Here is a 20,119-nt window from a genome sequence, read left to right on the forward strand (position 1 = left end):
CACGGACAGGAGAAGCAACCCTGTAGCGCTGTAAATGTAGCCAAGCCCTGAGTGGGAGTTGTGGTTCCTCCTCCCTCCATAAGGCACTGGAGCCTGAAACAGGTGCCAGTGGGAAGCATCCCCCAGTCGGCTTCGTGCCACAGTTCATCATCGTCGTCGGCCTTTGCTGGCTCCAGGGCTAGTGACTAAGAGAGGGGGAAGTGCAATGCAAAAAGGCGGGGCAGGGAAACAGGACAACCCTTTCCACACACACACCCCCCCCGCACTGTCACCGAGCTTCGCCCCGGCTGCAAGAGACACGCAGGCCAGGCCCACGGCGGGCAGGGCGCCAGCGCGAGCCCCGCCTCTCTCCCGGCGGAGGCGGGCTGGCTGTCTGCGGCAGCCATCTTTGTTGATGTGTCAGCCCTGAGCTGCGCTCGGGAGCTGCCGCAGGAGGAGGAGGAAAGAGGGGGGGACCCCGCCGCAGCCATGGAGGAGCTGCCGCCGCTGCTGCCGCCCTGGCTCCCACCCTCCTAACCAGCGGGTAAGAGCCGCTGGCTGGGGATGGGGAGGCTTTGGTAATAATCAGTGGGCTTGAGGCAGGGAGGGTTGAAGTGTGGGGCGGCTCGGGGCATCTCAGCCCCCCTGTCTCCCTCCCCAGCTCTCCGTAGGGTGCCGGCCCTGCCTGATCGCTGCACCCCCGTTGTGCTCGCGTCGCTAGTGCCCCTCCCTGGTTTGCTGCTGGAGAGTTTCAGTCCCTGATGTGTAGGGCACTATCCCCCCCCTCCTGCCCCCTTTCAGGGAGTGTTGCCTGGGGTGGGCCAGGGGGATAGGCGCACACTGATGTTTTATGGTTGTCCAGCTTCTCTTGGCTAAGGATCGCGCAGCACTTTATTAACGGGCTGGTTGTTGAAGTTCCCCTCTGCCTGGGAGTTAGGGAAACCTAGAGCTCATCTCAGTTCATTGGCCTCTTACACTTGGTATGGCTACTTCCACCTCCTCATGTTCTCTGTATGTATACATATCTTCTTGCGCTATGTTCCAGTCTATGCATCCGAAGAAGTGGGCTCTAGCCCACGACAGCTTATGCGCAAATAAATTTGTTAGTCTCTAAGGTGCCACAAGGACTCCTGTTCTTCTTACTATAGCAACTGATCCAGGGACGCATACAAATAGAGGTCACGCAGTGACTGAGGAAGAGGGAACCCAGGAGTCCTGACTTTCTTGCTAGTCAGCATTCTAGGGATGCCTCTGTGTACGTTCTTGAATAGGATCGTCACCGGTGATGCGGGTGTGCAGCTGTCTACTGGGTTGTCTCACAGTTTCGTACTTTTATTTCCTTCTCCAAAGTATCTAAAGTTATTAGGTAATAAAACCCTAAGGAGCTGTGCTGTTTCTCTAAATACTGAGAGCCGGAGCTGCCCCTAAATATGCATTGAAAACTGATCATAAAATGGCAAGATTTAATTATTGCTTTAATAGTAATAAATTATAAACTGGTTATTCTGTACAGTGGAAACTACAGCAGACAAAATGTACTTTGGGCTTTTGTGTGTGGTCTTTTCAATTGCTAGTTGCTATGAGATTTCAATGAATCTGTTCTAAAGGAATCCAGGTAGCTGTAGTTGGAGTGACATCAGTAACTTGTGGCCTGTGGGGGAGAGGGTCAAGTTTAGGAGAGGGGAAAAAAGCGAAATGAAGTAGAATACAAGGAGGTTAAAGTCCTGACTAGGCAGCTTCATACCATTTCCTCATTCAGAAGCTTTAAAATGTATAGCTCCTGCTGTGTATTGTTCGATTTCCCCCCCCCCCCATATTTGTTTTTTTTCCTCTGTGGAAAATGTTGATTATATTTTTACTGTCCTAATGCATCAAGTGTACAAAGCCTTCCCATTGTTTCTGCATTTGGTGCTTCTATTATACAATTGCAGTTTTTGTGGTAAAACTATGTGAAGGCTACGGGATAGCTGACATGAAGGGATTTTTTTTAACCTTGCAGGATTACTGCAGTACAATATGTATTTTCCGCTTTTACTTGTAAGATCTGTCTGAAGTTCCAGGTTTAAAAATGGGAGGTTTTACTGCAACACGTGCGGGAAAAATTCTGTTTGCATAGTCCATATTTTTAGCTCTGATCCTGAGAAAGCAATCTACACAGGTGGACCCTTTAAACCCACACAGAGTTCCAGTAACCTCAGAGACATTGTGAAGACCTGGGCAGGTTGCTTTGCGGGATTGACTTTACACGTGAAGATCCCAATCTGCCCTTTTGTTTATTTTTAATACAGTATGCTTATTTTTGTTGTCTTGTTTACTTTCTCTTCTAGTATAATTTCCTTTATGAAAGGTAAAAGAATAGTATAATACTAATAATGCAGCACTCATTACAAAAATCCCAGAGTGCTTCATAATATCAAATTTAAAGATGCTAACTTTAAAGGGACATTATCCAGGTGAAATCTAGTTGGCTTTATAAAAATAAAGAATTTTAAAAAGTAGTTTTATTTCCTTTGAGTCTTCCCTGCTAACTTCTGGAATAGAATACAGTCACATTTTCCTGCTTTGTTTTTTAAAACAATGTATATTTCTGTGCTGTTGCTCTTTGGAAGACCCTCATGAACAGGGGAAACTGATAAACTGACTATATAGGGGGAACAGTGAAACTGGCTATACAGAAGTGTGGACAAGTGTGCACTCAGTAGTCGCTTTTAAAATGTAAAATCTCATGCTGTCTGCATGAGACAGTAAAATCTCTTAGGTCTAGACAGTATTTGGTCCTGCCATCCGGGCAGGGGACTGGACTCGATGACCTCTCGAGGTCCCTTCCAGTCCTAGAATCTATGAATCTATGCGCTCGTGGGAATTAGGATCATGTTTTCTTTCATAGGTTCTTATAGTTCCTAACTCCTGGGAGCACCTGAGATTTATATTTTAAAAGTGAATATTGTGTGCCCACTATACTACTCATCTTTAACAGACCTCTGTTAATGAATTCACCTTTAAAGCTTATTCACTCATCTGGGTCTCCTGAGCACTGGTATTTTGGTCCCATCCGCACTTTTAAAAGTTTGCGGGGGACCTTGTTATAATATAGTAATGCTCCAGCACAGTTAACACATGAGTCTGACTGATCAGTATATATGGAACAATTCCATATTTCAACTGTTCTGTAACTTTGGACTTGCAGGGTTGTAGTAACTTTTGGAGACTCCTTTAATTAAAAACCCATTTTAGTACACACTGGCTCAACCCATGACTTAGTCCAGTGGTTTTCAACCTGGGAGTCTGCGGACCCCGGGGAGTCTGCAGACTATGTCTAAGATTTCCAAAGGGGTCTGCACCTCCATTCAAAATTTTTTAGGGGTCTGTAAATGAAAAAAGGTTGAAAACCACTGACTTAGCCAACTCAGGATACTACAGTGTTGTAACTAGCAATGATGGGGGGGAGCTCTCACATAGACAGGTTATTAGGGGTTAATTGGCACTTCAACAACCGAGTCATCCACCCCTGCCCAGAGCAGGTCTGGATGACATGGTAGCTAAAATGCTGCTACTGCAGCAAGGCTACATTAGGGCTGTTGCCAGTGAAGCTGCCCTGGTTTCAGACATGGGTGGCAGAACAGTATAGAAAAGACCAGATTTGGTTAGGAATGTGTCAGTTTAGCTAGGAGGGTGCTAGGTCTTTTCTACACTGGGAAAATTAAGAAATATGTTTCTGCACTGCTGCAACTCCCCCAACGAAGGATTATTTAGCTGATTGTCCCTCCCCACCCTTTTGTGCGCAAGCCCTTAGATCTTAAAGGCTGTTTTCAAACCCTGTTTAAAGATTACAGTTTTTGGGCCCCAGGCCAGTCCCCTTGCTAGGATTGTAGGATTTCTCCCCCTCTTTCCTCCCCCACCCCCCGACAATTATGAATTGATCCACTTTGACCATCACATGTACACTAACCTTGGAACCAGATAGACTAAATATTAACAGACTCTGGTTGCCCAGTGACTCGCATTGTAATTGTAACAAATCCAGCCCCAATGGTAAACCTAAACATGTTCAAGTTTATCTTCAGGTTGAGCTGTGATTGGGTTCACTGCCAAAACATCAGTCAGATCACAATATGATGCCTTTGCAAGATATGGGGAAAAACTCAGAGGTACGTCAAAGGAATCATGTAAAAAATATACACTAAGGTAATGCACAAGTTGTGACACAAGCAAAGAAAACCCGGTTAAAGGAGCGTATCTTGTTTTTCAATTCCTTTAGAATGAGTCATAGTGCTTTGAAGATATACAGTACTGAGTTTTGCACCTCAGCACTGAAATGGAGCAACCTGCAACCATTAAAATCTATTTATATATATATATATATAGGATTAAAAACAATTAAATAAAAATGATAGTCTGATACTCTCAATTTCCTTGCTTTTATGTACGCTGCCAGTCTACCCTTATCCTTCCCATCTGTTGAAGCTTAGTGCTCATAGCACAGTGAGGCCTTGTCTACACAGAGAGCTGTGTCAACTTATATTATTGTGTTTAGAGCACTGTTACAGCCTTAATATACAGTAGACTTTTCCATTCCTGTTACAAACAGAATTATGCCCTGACCATGGTTACAATCCTCTTTGACTTTCCCTGTGTAGACAGGCAGCCTGTAACACAGTTTGGCTCCACCTCAATGAGCCAAGTAAGTGATGTTTGGAGTAACTATGATTAGGACCAGTGTCTTACAGTAGCAGTTTTTGAGAAATCTCCCATTTTGGCCTACCACTGAAGGGAGTGCTAGTGTAGACAGAGCTCAGGTGGTTTTACTGCCATGTTGCCTAGACCTGCACTGTCTAAATAGTAATAATGGTAATAAACTACTTATCTCAATCAAACAGGGAAATAGAAAGTTACACTATATTAAGTAAAGACCTTTAAAACACAGATTTTAAACATGGTTTAGATCAAGCCAAACCATGTTAGAAACCATCTTATCTTTAATCCTGTTGAGCCATGTTTGAGTTGAGCTCAAGCACTTTTCCTTAATGGTGCTTAAATACTTGTATACCAGCGCAGAGAGGCATATTCTACTCCTGTTCCGTACATGGAATATATCAGGGGTCGGCAACATTCGGCACGCGGCTCGCCAGGGTAAGCACCCTGACGGGCCGGGCCAGTTTTATTTACCTGCTGACGCGGCAGGTTCGGCCGATCGCGGCCCCCACGGGCCGCGGTTCGTCGTCCCGGGCCAATGGGGCCGGGAGAAGGGCTGCGTGCCGAACGTTGCCGACCCCTGGAATAAATCATTCATATCTTATTTAGTACACAGAACTAAACTACAACTTTGTTTTACATGGTGTCTTTCATACAGACTCTGCTCTGAAACAATGGGATGGAACTTAGTACAGGATTGCTGGCTTTATGTTGGAAATCAGCAAGCAAAGTGAACGCTGCCAAGTGGTACAATAATATGATCAAACTAGCTGTCCTGGAAAGAATTGCATGAAGCGCAAGAGGCGGCAGAAACAATTCTTTATTTTAAACACACAGGTTCTCAGACTGCTGTTCGTGGACCAGTGACTGGTAGCTAGTTGATCACAGGGTGATGTCTCTGTATCTTGTTTCGAGCTTTGAAATTCCATTAAAACATCACTAAAATACATTAAAGACTTTCCCCATATTATCCTTCTGTGTGAGCAATTGCTGTAATTGCCACAGGGATGTTACACAATTAGGGCTAGGAATAAGTGGTCAGTGCAATTTTTGAGTGAGCAGGGGAAGTGGTCCATGTGGTTATAAATGGGAAAGAATAATCAGGGGAAATTCTGTGCCAAAAAAATAAAAATTCTGCGCACAATACAGTATTTTAAAATTTTGCATATTTTATTTGTCAAAATAACAGTCACTCCAATTTCAATTATTTTTATAATTTATTTAAAAATAAAGTCAGCAACTATGTTTGTAACAATACAGACACACAAAAAATTGTCCCCCAGGAGTAGAGTTAAAGAAACCCATATAACAACCCAGTTCCTGGTTCTCTGCCACCTGTCTCTGGAGTCCAGCTGGGGGGGCCAGACAATTGCACCCCTTTGCCTCAGAGTCCAGTGGTGGGGTCCCACTCACACTCACCCCCCCCAAAGCCCACCTTTAGGCCCCTTCTCCCCAGCCCAGATACCTGCATTCACCCCCTACACCCCTAGAGCTCAGGGAGCCAGAGGGAGAACAGTCTGATGCTGGGTCCCAGGCTTGTGTGCAGATTCCTGCATGCTGCCTCCTTCCTTCAGGCCGTGCCAGGAACTGCAGCTGCCCAGAACCCTTGCAGCTCTTACCCTGTCCCTCTGGCAGTGTCTTCTATTGGGGAGCTGGGCTCTGCCAGGTCCAGTGGCCCCTAGTGGCAGCCATCCCGCCAGCAGCTCATTTCCGGGGGCGGGGGGAGTAAATTCTACACAGAACAATTAATTAATTTCTGTGCAAATTCTGCATTGTGCAGTGGCACAGAATTCCCCCAGCAGTAAAAGAAGGAGTGCATGAGACTCTCTGTTATTAAGCTGTCCATGCTACAAAATGATTGGTCTGGCTAGAGCTTTATGATTTAATGAAGTTCTCTGTCAGAAATGGGTGGCTCGATCATATCTATAATAAAAATATTGTGCATTATTAGGTTAGCATATTTTATTATCTTTAGTATGTTTGGAGTTCATTATTCATAGCGCTCACTATTGTGATATCATTGGTAGTTGCATAATTTGGGTCACAGCAACTGATCTGCACTAGCAGTATTACTGTGTAGGGTTTTGTGCTTGTTTTATAAAGGGCAGAAGTGTGTGTGGGGGGAAGGGGGAATCTTGAACTTATAAGGGAAATTTTAGACTGACAGAACATAATTTCCCCAAGATGACAATTGGCTAGAACCCTAGGAATCTGTACTGCTAAAAAGCAGTTACTACTATAACTTGGGTATCTCTCTGGAATCATTCATCTATCTTACCAACCAAAATCAGAGTTGAGACTGGAGCAGATGCAAAGGTGCACGATTTTGCTGCTGAAAACTTGCAGAAAATTGAGCCATTGAGCTGATGGGAGTTGCTGGCCAGTCTAAATGCAGAGTTTGTTGGTATGATAGTTAACAAGGTTACTGAAGACAAAAGCCAGTCTAACTTTTGAGAAGCCAGTTGGCAGTCGAGCAAACCTCTACTTGACTCTGACTGTCAGTTTGCTTACACTTCTGTAACCTCATTGCTGTTTGGTGTCTATCACCGCTACCACCACAATGATGCCTATACGAGTCACTGACTCAATTCCATCTTATCTGAAAGTATCTCTTTTTATTCCCCTCTTCTTGACTATTGCACAGTCCTTTGCCCTGGCCTCTCTGAGTCCCATCTCTCCAGATTCCACCTGCCCTTTCACATGTACCAAAACCCCCCATGATTATATGAGCATCATCCTCAAACAGTACCCACTGGCCCAATATTTATTTAAGGATCTGATTCCAACCCTCCCTTTGTTGTTAAAATCCTCCATAGACTTGCAGTAACTGACTTCATGGACCTTTGTTTCTTCTTTGAATTTCTAGCAGCAGTCTCTTCTCTCTCAATCTGCACATGCTCTGACCATAATTGTCAACTCTATAGCATATATATATATATATATATATATATATATATATATATATATATATATATATATATAACTAGCAACAAGCATACTAGAGAGAGAATAAAATATGCTAACCTAATAATGCACAATATTAATTATAGCCATAACTGATGGACCTGTATGAGAGGCTGCTGCTCTGTATTTCTTGTCACGTAGAACACAATTTCTTTATTTCTCCAGTTAATTGATTCTCCATCTCCTTATGAATCTTGGTTAAAAACACATTTTTCTCCCTTGCCTTTACCACTTAAATTCTCTCTCAATTACCTCTGGTAGTATTGTTTAATTCAATAAAGTGTGTTGAGGTGCAGCTTGTATGAAAGACACCATGCAAATTAAAGATGTGATGCATTATTGACTTGGAAATCGAACAGGAAATCTAGTTGTCTTAATCTATGCAATGAACATAAAACAGTAACTGAAGATATCCTGTTCTATTAAAAAACAAACACCCCTCCCCCTCCCCAACTGGTGGAACTACTGAAGTACAAAGATGTGTTCAATCTTTTTACTTTCAGCTGAGTGAATGCTTTGAGATTTGGGTAATAATATAGCTGTCTTATAGTCTAGCTGCAAGAGCTCTCTGTTCAATTTTAATTGTTAGATTGTAGTACATGTACAGTACATGTGTCATAAAGTCTGCTCTGATGACAAATGCATATCTATACATTTCATAGACACTGATTGGACAGGCTGACCTGTTTCTTTTCCTAATTGATTATAGTTAGTGACCTTGGCCCAGGAGACCCATGGTTTTAAATTAAAGTTTGATTTTTTTTTTTATCACAAATCACATAATTATATAAAAATTCAGAATATTTTGTAGTATCAAATCATTAATCCTTTCATACTACCCTAGTGTAAAACTACTACTGTGTGATGAAGTGTAGACCATGCCACATCGCATCAACATCATGTGGGTTTGTTTTTCTAATAGTTAGTAACTAAGTACACCTCTACCCCGATATAACGCCACCCGATATAACACGAATTCGGATATAATGCGGTAAAGCAGTGCTCCGGGGGGGTGGGGCTGCGCTGCGCGCTCTGGCGGATCAAATAAAGTTTGATATAACGTGGTTTCACCTATCATGCGGTAAGATTTTTTTGGCTCCTGAGGACAGCGTTATATCGAGGTAACAGTGTACAATAGATTGAATTAGTAACAAAGTGACAGTTGTAATTACAAGTTTCCTTGTTTCTATCAGTTGTCAGATCCTTGATATGTATTTTAATGCAGTTTTTGTGTATTGTAGTAGAGTAACTTTTTAAAAGATAGTGGAAAATATATTTTTAATTTTACAGTAGCCTTTCTAAGGTGTTGATAACAGGATATCGTAAAGGACATGGAATGATATTCGGTACTATGGTATTACTAGGAGAAAATTTCTACATATCTGAACAGTTATGGGCTTGCTAATAATACTTAGTGCTGTTAATGAAGGTCTTTGCACATAATCATTTCCACTCATATTTTGAATTTTCTAGCTACTGTGTATGTTCATCATCAAATTTTAAACAATCTTATACACTTTGAATACTTTCCATCCAATTAATCTTAACAATCAACACTTCTCCCCCTCCCCCCAATAAACAAATCCTTCACCCTATTCTGTATTAGGCCTGGTCTACACTGGGGGTGGGGGTGGGAGGGGAATCGATCTAAGTTATGCAACTTCAGCTACGTGAATAATGTCGCTGAAGTCGACGTACTTAGATTGATTTACCGTGGTGTCTTCACTGCGGTGAGTCAACTGCTGCCGCTCCTCCGTTGACTCTGCCTGCGCCTCACGGCGGTGGAGTACAGGAGTCGACGGAAGAGTGCTCAAGGGTTGATTTATTGCGTCTAAATTAGACGCGATAAATCGATCCTTGCTGGATCGATGGCTACAAAGACTAAATTATCTTGTCATTTGTTCATATTTCCATTTGGAGTAGGGGGGTTGATTAAATTGGTTGTACTCAAGATTTTTATTGCTCAAAATCCTTGAACATAGAAACAGCTTTATAAATAAATTATGCCATAGGTACTTATATGCTGCTTTTATTTTTGAAGGAGTTGGAAACTACATTGATAGGTTTTCCTGGTCATGGAAGCTGTAGTGTAGACAGGTCGTAGGAGTTGGATGATCTGATGTGGTAAATACTTGAACCCTGTCTACCCTGCAACATCCACTCTAGATTGTATTGCAGCAGAAAAACGCTTACAAATGTTCCCAGTGTAACTAAGATTACTGTTGTTTCATTAGCTTTAACAATTGTTTCCTTGGCAGAAAAGTGCTTTGATGTAGGGGGCCCATTTGTGCAGATCATCTTGCAGGATTGAGGCCTACTATCAGAATGGAAGAAACGAATGACGGTAGCAAATGATAGGGGAAAAAGAAGGCGGGAGGAAAGTAAAGGGTTAGTTATAGCAATAAGACCAGTTACTCAGTTTAGGCATGTGCACACCTTAATGGGACAAAAAAGAATTCATAAAATAATTTATAACTGGCTCTTGTTGCAGACATCACAGTAAAGAATAATTTTAAGGAGAGTTTGCAGGTTCATATAGACTTATAAAACTGACGTATTTTAACATGAGTTTTGGAGAATTAAGTCAGTAAATGTACAGATAAATTATTTTCTTAGTGGAACAATATCTTGATAATATTCAAAGTGCAGCTTGCAGACATAGGGAATGTAGTTTCTCTTTTAACAAAGAGGTTGAATTTCAGCTGAGGATTCATTTGGAATCTTGTGGCCTGACTTTCAGAGGTACCGAGCAACTATAACACACTGTGAAGTCAATGGGAGCACCGGGTGTTTAGTACTTTTGAAAAGGTGACGTTGTTTTGTTTATAACAGGTGGAGCAGAATAAGTCAAACACATCTGGTATGCTTTACAGCAATCCTCAATTTGTGGGTGGAGTTCGTTCTCTCTCTCTCTCTCTCTCTCTCTCTTTTTTTTTTTTTTTCATTTGGATTAGGAAATTGTTTTGCAACACCATATGACTATAACCATGAGTTTTCAAAGTAAGTGCAGTAATGCATGCAATTTACTCATGGAAATAGAAGTCATATTGCTTATATTTGCTAATGGAAGAGTCAGGAAAAGCCAGGGATTCTTTTTGGACCGGTTGCCCACAGCTGATGAGTTCCTGTAAGAGTGAAACCAGTGACAATTGGTTTCAACTGCTTTGAAGGGTGTACTAGTCCTGCAGTACTGTGTCAGAAGCAACGACGCTGGAAAAATATAGAGAAAAGTATTTTAAAGTGTGGTGAACTGTACCATAGCCTACACATAATGCAGCTGATTTTCCTTCTTGATTCAAGTTTGCCATCTGGCTTCAGGACCAGCTTCTGTAAGTCCCATCCAAAGCAGAATTGTACCATTAATTTTACATCACAAGCCTGCCTTAAAGAATGAGTAACTTTAATTTTTGTTGGTGTGTTACTTGATATGTAGAGATCACCAAATATATCTAATAAAAGAAATCATGCAACCCACGCTCCAAGAGGGACTCTGGCTCCTGTTCTTCAGCTCAGTAAGGCTAGATCTAGGCCAGAATTTCTTTATATTTCCTTCTACCACTGCTGCAGCTCTGCCAGTAATAATAACAGCTGGAAGCACTAGCAAGGACCAGGGACATGTCTTTTAACCACCTTCTTGTCTAACCACTAAGGGCTGATGATACACTTTTTGTACCTTATCCCAGTAGCTTGTTTTCTAAAAGTGTTTTATGCGATAACTACATCCATGCTGGGGAGGAGAGTGAGGAGGGCTTGTACCAGTTTAAGTGCACTGGTGTACTTAAAGTGGTACAACTCGTGTGGTTAGAGAATTGTGCTCTGGATTCAGCTTCGACAGTATTTGAATGATATGCAGGTCCCATGCACCTAACATCTTTGAGTACCATTCATGATTCACGTAAGCAGCGTGAAGATGCTATTCTTTCCCTGCTGGCGATTTGGGGAAAGGTGAATAACAATAACCTTATTATTGGGTTCTGCTGGCCATGTGTGCTGATGGGCAGTCTGCCTGAGTGAGTGTTATGCAGACCAAATGAGCATTACTGGAGTTGGAGGAGCAAATGGACCTGACTTTATGGGGTTCCTTGCACAGAAAGGAGAGAGAGTCTGCACCACAGAGAACAGACAACCAGTTCTTTGCTGTGGGGAAGACAGGCTGCCCCACAATCCTGGCCACTAATAATAGAGAAAGAGAAGAAAAAGTAGATCTTTTTTCCACTCATCAGTAGGAGGGAGAGGAAGAGAAAAACAGAGGGGTAAACCCCCCATTTTTTCCAGATGCCAGTAGAGGGGAAGGACCCTACCAACCAGGAGGGAGAGAAGATGAATAGTCCCCTCTCCCGGTGACCAGCAGAGCAAGCTACACATTAATTTACTTTTATTTATTTTATGTGCAATTCAGGTTTAAAAAAAATCTCTTATAGTCTGTCCTCTAATTTCTGAGCTTGTGGGGTTGGCAATATGGAGGATTAGTGGAAGTTGCAGAGCACTTGAAGGATTACTGCTTAGAGGTGTTTGCTTCTGTATTCTATGATGAATTTTAAGGGAATTGACCTTGACAAAATGCAACCTTTAAAAGTCACAGGAACAGTAACAGTACTGGAAGATTTCTAGGTTGTTGGTCAACACAGATTTTGAGAAGGGACCATGAATATAAACAAAGGATCTAAATAGTTTAAGGACTTTGCTGTTTAAAATTGGAGGGTATAAATTAGTCCCTCTGAAGAAATCTTAAGGTAGGGTCTGATCTATACACAGTTTTTGTACCACTTTAACTATTTTGGTTAGGGGTATGAATTTTTTATTGAAATAGTTATCAGTACAACCCCTAATGTAGATGCAGGTATTCCTTTACAGAGCATCTTTATACTGATATAATTTTATCCCTTCTGGGGGGAGTTGTACCACTTTAACCACACATAGTTAAAGCAGTACAATTTGTATTTAGACAAGGCCTAAGCGTTTCACATGAAAACCATAAACCGTCTGCTTTATTGCCATATCTAGAGTGAATAGAATATATGGAAGGGTTGCAGGGGTATGGCGTCTGTTTCCTGAGGAGTAGGACATACCTCTTACAGGAAGTGAAATAGTAATCTTGATACCTTCAAATTTCCAGAGTTTGAAAGCATATTGTATTTTAGCTGACCTGTGTTCTGAAATCTTTATGGTGGTTGCATGATGGGCTAATATGTTTGGCGACAAAGAATTAAAAATAATCCTTACTTTACCATTGCAAGTTAAAGTTGAATCTCTCACAGCCTAGTATGCCATGTATTATTTTGGTTCTAGAATAATAAATTAATCAGAAGTTTAATTTGAAAACATGTTAAAACAAATGCTCTCTGCATCATCTAGTCTTCAGTGAGTGAATTGCCTTAAGCTTATTATTATTTTCTGCAGACTTGAAAAATAGTTTTTAGTTCAGGTACTGACATTTAACATGTGATCACAGATACTTTCCTTGTGTAGTAATTCAGAATGATAAACTTATTACTATGATCCGTCACATGGTTGTGCAAGCATATAACTTACTCTTGTGCTCTTCCTTGTTATTTTGTAGTGAAAAATTAAATCATATTAAAAAATCAGTGTCTGACAGACATTGTATAAAAAAACCACCAAATCCTTTGCTTATTACATTTCTTAAAGTGAAGTTAACAGGGTGCAGTATAGTTGGTTGTCAGTTTGCAAGAGTATGGGAGTGAACCTTGGATAAGAACCAAAGTTGAATAATTGCCATGGGGTAGATGAGACATAAACGGATAAACAAGTTAAGGGCTTCATTCTGCAGCCCAGTAGGGCTACCAACATGAGAGACTTTGCAGATCGGGTCCATGCTGTGCGGATCAGGCCCCTACTGTGTTAAATTATTCCAATAAATATATTAAACTTTTTTTTAAAAAATTCCCAAGTGGATTTGAGGGCACTTCAATCTCAGCAAAAGTGCTCTGGGTCAGACAAAAGACTAGCAGAAAAATAAATATTTTTACTTAAGTATTTTCTAAATTGACACTTCAACTTGAAATGACATTGTCTGAAATTTTATACTTGGTAAAGGCCGTCGTCCTGCAAATGCAGAAATGCTTAACCTTAAAGATATTGATAGTCTAGTTAACTGTGGAAGCAGGGCCATAGTTAACAACACACCTGTAAGATTATTGACACTGAAAGATACTAGCAAAACAGTTTCAGTTTGTGCATTTCACAGTATCTTGTGTATCATCGGCTTCAGTGTTTTCCCATTTATATAGTCAGTTTCTTGCTTGCTGAAAAACCCTTTAACTTTTTTTAAAGGAAACTTAAAAAAATATTGAGCATACACTCTGCAAAAGGCAAAAAAAGCGTTATTTAAATATTCATTTCCAAAATATTTAAGTTGACAGTTTTCCGGCTTTAAAAGCTTTAAAAGTTTTCCAGCTGAAGATCAAAAGGTGACCCTAAGATTTTAAACCAGTTTACTCTGAATATTGTGTCAAATGCTGAATCTTAAGAGGCTACGTAAGTGGTAATCATAACATTAGTCTGTATTTTTGTGATCCAATTTAAAAGGAAATAATGAAAAACAAGGGTTCCTCTTCATCAACCTTCAGAGCAGAATTAATAATACACATCCTTCAGCTTTCTAAGACCTTGTCATTGGCTAGATCCAACTTCCCTCCACCCACTTCCAGGTCTGCTTTTCCCCTAACATTCCTACAGCAGAGTGTGTCATGCATGCCAAAAAAGCGTTACTCATTTTAGCAAGCAGTACAGAACTTATAAACGTAGGCATGATTCTTGTCTCGTGGGTATGCATTGCTGTGTATATTGAAAAATTCAGTCCTGCACACACTTGTGTTGCAGAAATTCATATAGACCCATTTATCAGAAAACACGTCAATGAAATACAGGACTCAGTATAAACCCCTAAACTGCTAAATCTAAACCATGAGATTAAACCAAATTAGTACCTCTTTTCCTCCCCTTGTTTCCCACTCTTTGTACCCACAAGGAGTTCAGATGTCATTGTCCTCCTTGCTGCCCTCACTATGTTGCTCCTGCTGGCACATTTTACCTTGGAAGATAATACCTGGGATTACTATCAGTAACAAAAATTGTCACATTCTTGCCAGGCCATCCTCTGGTACTAACAAAACAAAAAAACTACATGTCTTCCACCTGCTGCTGAAACTGCAGTTTTACTGCCTCAAAGTACTAAGGCAATATTTAAAACATATCTGAATTGTGCTGCCCTGCAAAATTAAATTTTAAAGGTTTGGAAATATCATCAAGTGGCAGAGGAAAAATATTTGCAAGTCATCTCTGGTGCATGCAAAAGATGTTGTAGCATCCCCGCGAAAGTAGTAGTTTGCAACGCTGAGTTAGTAGTGTTACCAACCCTCTCAGTGGTTTTTTACCTTAAAGCTCAAGCTCCTGGAATCATGTGATTATGAGATTCTCTGCTTTCATTTATACAAAATAAGCCAGTTTCTAGTCCTTATGCTTGGAGAGAAAAGCTTTCAATGTGAACCCTAAAATCTCAAAAACCAGAAAGCAAAATAGAAACTTAAAAATGATTAAATCATGATTTTGAAGGCCTGACTCTTATGGTTTTTGACTACTTGGATTTGGGAATATGGAGTTAGTACTTATGGCTGTGCTATCGTCTGTCAGTATGATGGAGAGAGGGGTTTTTACTCCTATGCAAATCTTATTCATTCTCTCTCTTGTCCTGTGCCAAACTGGTGACTATTACCTTATCAGCAGGGCTATGGTTTTGAAGTGGAAGACTTAGACTTGTCCGCACTCCACGTACCACCTATTTTATTTTATTGTAATTAGTGTCTGAAACTCTCCTCTGGTCTGTTTACATCAAAAAAATGTAGGCATGATTGGTTGAACTGTGTCCATGCAATGGTCTTCCCCTTCTCCTCCCACTGTGCAGCCCCTTTGAAAACCACATTTGTGTATCTCCACCATCCATGCTGCTTAACCCTGTATGGGCTGCGGCACAGAGGCAAAGGTGCCGGGAGGATATGCATGGAAAGGAAAACGTTGAGACAATGCGCTTTAGAATGCCCTACCCTGTAGAGAGCTGGGAGGAAGGAGAACTGGTCATACTAGTGGTACAGGCATGCTTGGAGGGTTCTGCTGGAGCACCGAAGTGTCATGGGCTAGTTAAAATATCTAGGTATCTGGCAAAGTCAAAACATGGTTAGCTGCCAGGGTTACTAATAGACTATTAATCATGTCGTGTGCTGACGCCAAGTAGAGATTAACCACGCATTTGCTTACACAATATATAAATAAATGCCACCTCTATAGCGGTCGATAAAATATTTTATCTTGTCATAAGTTTGTGTCAGTGTTCTGTTTTTCCATAGCTACGCTGACATCTGACAACCTACATTAGGGCACAGTAGACAGCATCATAGATATTAGCCAAAATGTCAGGTTTGATTTAAGAAAACTGCTACTGCTAGGCTAAGTTTTATGGAAATTGCACAAGCTGCATCATTACCAACACACTTCAGTTGACAAAATGGTGACTCTCTCTTACCTTAATTTATAAGACCTGTAGCAAGCAATTGCTTGAATAATTGAAAGAGTATCTGGTGCATTCTGCCGTATACATGTTCAAATATGTTGCTTTGTTCTATTCATTTGCAAAAGCTATTTTACATAAATATCAAAATAGAGCTGGGATGGCCATCCATGCTTATGTAAACATATTGGATGGAAATTTCTGATATGAATCTCAGCAGTGAAATGATGAAAAATGTTGGCATTTGTTTCTATTTAAATGTTAGCAGTTGAAATGAAAAAATTAGTTACCACATGGTATTGAGATGAATTTCAGCCCCACTCCTGCCCTGAATTCAGTGTTTATAAACTTAAAAGGATAGCATTTCAAATATGAAGATTCAGTACAGTCTTCACTATCAGGAAGGCTAGAAACATTCTTATTTTTTAATAAGTTATGTTTTGGGAAACAAATTTGCAGGAAACCCTAAAATGTCAGAATTTGCTATTTTTTGTTTTGTTTTTCTCCTTTAGCATGTTTGTGTTTGTCTCTGTATAGTTTCCCTATATGTTTAATTGTTGTGAAACATACACATTACCCATTGTTATCATTACTCCTGGGGGAAATCTGCGCCACTGCGCATGTGCAGAATTTATGTCCCCTGCATATTTCTTTGCTTCCCCGCAGAAAATGACTTTCTGATGGGGAAGCAAAGGGAAGCTACAAGAGTGATCATACAACCCTTCCCAGCAGTATGTTTCGGGTGACCAGGGCAGCCAGCAGAGAGGTAAATCAGTGTGGGGCAGGAGGCAGGACTGGGGAAGACCCGGCTGGTAGCTCTTATCCTGCGCCGTGCTCATCTGCTAGTCCTGGCTGGGTTGAGGAGGACGGGACTTCCTTTTTCCCTGCACGGCATCTGGGACTGTGTCAGACCCACCCCCAGATTTCTCCCCCGGCTGTAGGAAGCTCTGCAAACTGCCTCCCTCTCCCCACACTTCCTACACTCATCGCTCCTCACCTGCAGGTGGAGGGATCACTGTACAGGGAGCTGCTCCCCCATCCGCCCAAACCCCATGCATCCAGACTCCCTCATATCCAGACCCTCCTGCCGAGCCTCACTCCCCCCACACCCAGAAACCCCCCAACAAACCCCACTCCCGCTGCACCTGGACCACCCCAACAAGCCAGCTGGATCCCAACCCTACCAAGCCCCAACCAGCTGCACCTGGATCCCCACCCCACTGAGCCCCATTCCACCAGCATCTGGACCCCCACCTGGTGAGCCCCAACCACCTTCACCTGGACTCCCCTGCAGAGTCCAATTACCATTGCACCCAGAACCCCCCAACAAATCCCCGTGCATCCAGATCCCCCACTGAGCTGCCCACACCTAGATTGCCCCACACAGAACCCTTTCAACCTACACCTGGATCCCCCCCACACTAAGCCCCTCCACACTTGGATCCTGCCTGCCCATGCCTGGTGCACCTGGCATCGAGGGGCAGGGCCCTGGGGTGTTTCTGGGGCAGTCCTTGCACTGTGTCAGGGTTGGATGCAGCCTCACCGCTGAGTCTGTGTCCTGGGGGGAGCTACACAGTGATCTCCCACCTCTGCGCAGCCAGTGTCCTGTGCTCCCTAATGCTATGCTGCAGCCTCCACATTTATTTGACAAATAAAATATGCAGAATTTTGAAATACTATGTGCAGAATTTTAAATTTTTTGGTGCAGAATGCCCTCAGGAGCATACCATGAGGCATAGAACAGGAGACTAAAGTTATCTGCCAAGGTGGTGGTATTTGTTGCTCTTATTAACAAAATGGATATTATTAGTCTCTCTCTTGCTTCCATTTTTTTGTAAAATAAGGACACAGACTAATGATAAGAGAGAGTGACCCCCATCAAGAGAATGAGAATCTAGAGAACCAGTGTGTGTCACAGGAAGGCTGTAGTAGCTGGAGAGAGGGTAGTACTTGTTAAAGCATAGTGCTGTTTTCACATGAGGGGTGCGTGTGTATGTGTGCGCGCGCGTGTGGCCCCTGCAAGTGTGTGCTGAATGCACTAAATAGCAGGTGTCATTAGGAACACAAATTATTCTAAACCTTTTCTGTTATTTTTGCATAACTAAATGCAAAGTTTAAAAGCAAGAAAATAAAATAAGAAAAATGGAAAGGAAATTCAGTTTGAACCGACACTAAATTCAAAAAAATTTCAGTGAAATGAAGAAGTTGACAAATTTCAGGACCTACTAAATGGTTTGTTTGACCCAAAATGAAAAATCAAATAAAATGAGGGGTTAGATTCACTGCCAGTGCTTTGGGCACTCACCTGGATATGGGAGATCCAAGTTCAGTTCTTCCATCCCCCTCTCCCCCGCCTGATGTGGAGCAGAGATTTGAACTTGGGGGTATGTCTACACTACAGAAAACAAAAAGAAAAAAGCCATGGCAGCAAATTTCAGAGCTTCGGTCTGCAGACTTGGGCTTGCACTCTGGTGCTAAAAATAGCAGTGTAGACGTTCCCACTTGGGCTCTGAGACCGACCCCCCTCACCAGGATTCAGAGCCTGAACAGGAATGTCTACATTTGCTATTTTTAGCCCTGTAGTGCAAGGCCCTGCAAGCCTAAGTCTCTATACCTGGGTTCTGAGACTCACTCACGCCTTTTTTAATTGAATTGAATTTTTTTTTTTCAGTGTAGACGTAGCCACGGTTTCACACACTGCAGGAGAGTTCTTTAGCCACTGAGCTATAGAATATTCTGATGTGGGGCCTCTGTCTCTCCTGTTGAAGGTGTTCCATTTTGTATAAAATACACGATTAGTCATTGGGCCAGAGGGAGTAAGTGACTCCGTTGCCTGATGGTTAGGGCACTAATCTGGAAGGTAGGAGACCTAAGTTCATGTCCCTTCTCCAGTGACTGACTGACTATCTATCGATTCACACACACACACACACCTTCAACAGGAGAGATTGAAAGAACCCAGGCGTCCCACATGCCGGGTAAGTGCCCTAACCACTGGACTAAAAGTTATACGTCAGTCTGGGCAGCAGCAGCAACACCATCTTCTGTTTTGTGAATAGCGCCTAAGTCCCAAAATCTTTCTCCTGTAAGTATTTGTGTCCAAATTCACAAATAGTTTCTAGTTGACTGAAACTGCATTTTTTGGGGATGAGGGACAAAAATGCAATTTGTGTGGAAAAATTGTTTCCAGTTCAAATCTGAGTACATCAGATTTTCTGAATACACAATGTAAAACAGCATAAAATTGCTGCAGAAGTAAAACAATGATGACGTATCAGTGCAGACTTGGAGGTAGATTTTTGTGTTCAGATGCTGTCATGCAAGATTAATAGAAATGCAAGTGTGTTACTTTGAACACATGGCACTGCTTCATGTTCTTTTTGTTATCTCAGAACAGAAAGCATTGATAATGTTGTCTAGCAAGATGTTGCTTTCATAAAGCCAACTGTTGCACCATAAAGATGTTCCCCAGTGCAAAAGTGTGCTGAGAAAGACAGCTGAAACACCTTTGTTTCTGGAGTTCATATGAAGATGTACACCAAAATGAAGAGTTCCATAGGTCTTGGGCTTTCTAACAGGTCACTTGCTGGTTTGAACTAGAATAAGTGGTGGATACTCTGAAACTTGAAGTCTTTAAATCAACATTTGAGGACTTTAAATAACTGAGCCAGAGGTTGTTGGCCTATTGCAGGGGTGCGTGTGTAAGGTTCTGTGGCCTGTGATGTTCAGGAAGTCAGACTAGATGATCATGATAGTCCCTTCTGGTGTTAAAGTCTGTGACTCTGAGACCTGGGTCAAGGAGTAAAACTCCTTATGTAGACTGTTATTTTGGTTGACTTCCTTTTTTAGACCTGGTGTAAACTACCAAGTTAGATTCACTCAAGGCAACTTATGTCAACCTATTTGTACATATGTCTATGCTCAAATTTGTCTCTCGCAGATGTAAACGCCTTGCTATAG

The 20,119-nt window shown here is 41.8% G+C and overlaps 1 protein-coding gene across 2 annotated transcripts in view; it reads left to right on the forward strand.

The window, feature by feature from the left end:
- The first annotated feature begins 385 nt into the window (after nt 1–385).
- The window catches only part of CCDC186 (coiled-coil domain containing 186), a 51,915-nt gene continuing 32,181 nt past the window's right edge, over nt 386–20,119 (forward strand). For both annotated transcript variants that reach the window (XM_034776624.1, XM_034776626.1), the window contains exon 1: nt 386–523. The gene's annotated coding sequence lies outside the window, so the exon portion shown is untranslated. The remainder of the gene's footprint in view (nt 524–20,119) is intronic.

Source organism: Trachemys scripta, chromosome 7, assembly GCF_013100865.1.
Source record: "Trachemys scripta elegans isolate TJP31775 chromosome 7, CAS_Tse_1.0, whole genome shotgun sequence".
Lineage (NCBI taxonomy): Eukaryota > Metazoa > Chordata > Testudines > Emydidae > Trachemys > Trachemys scripta.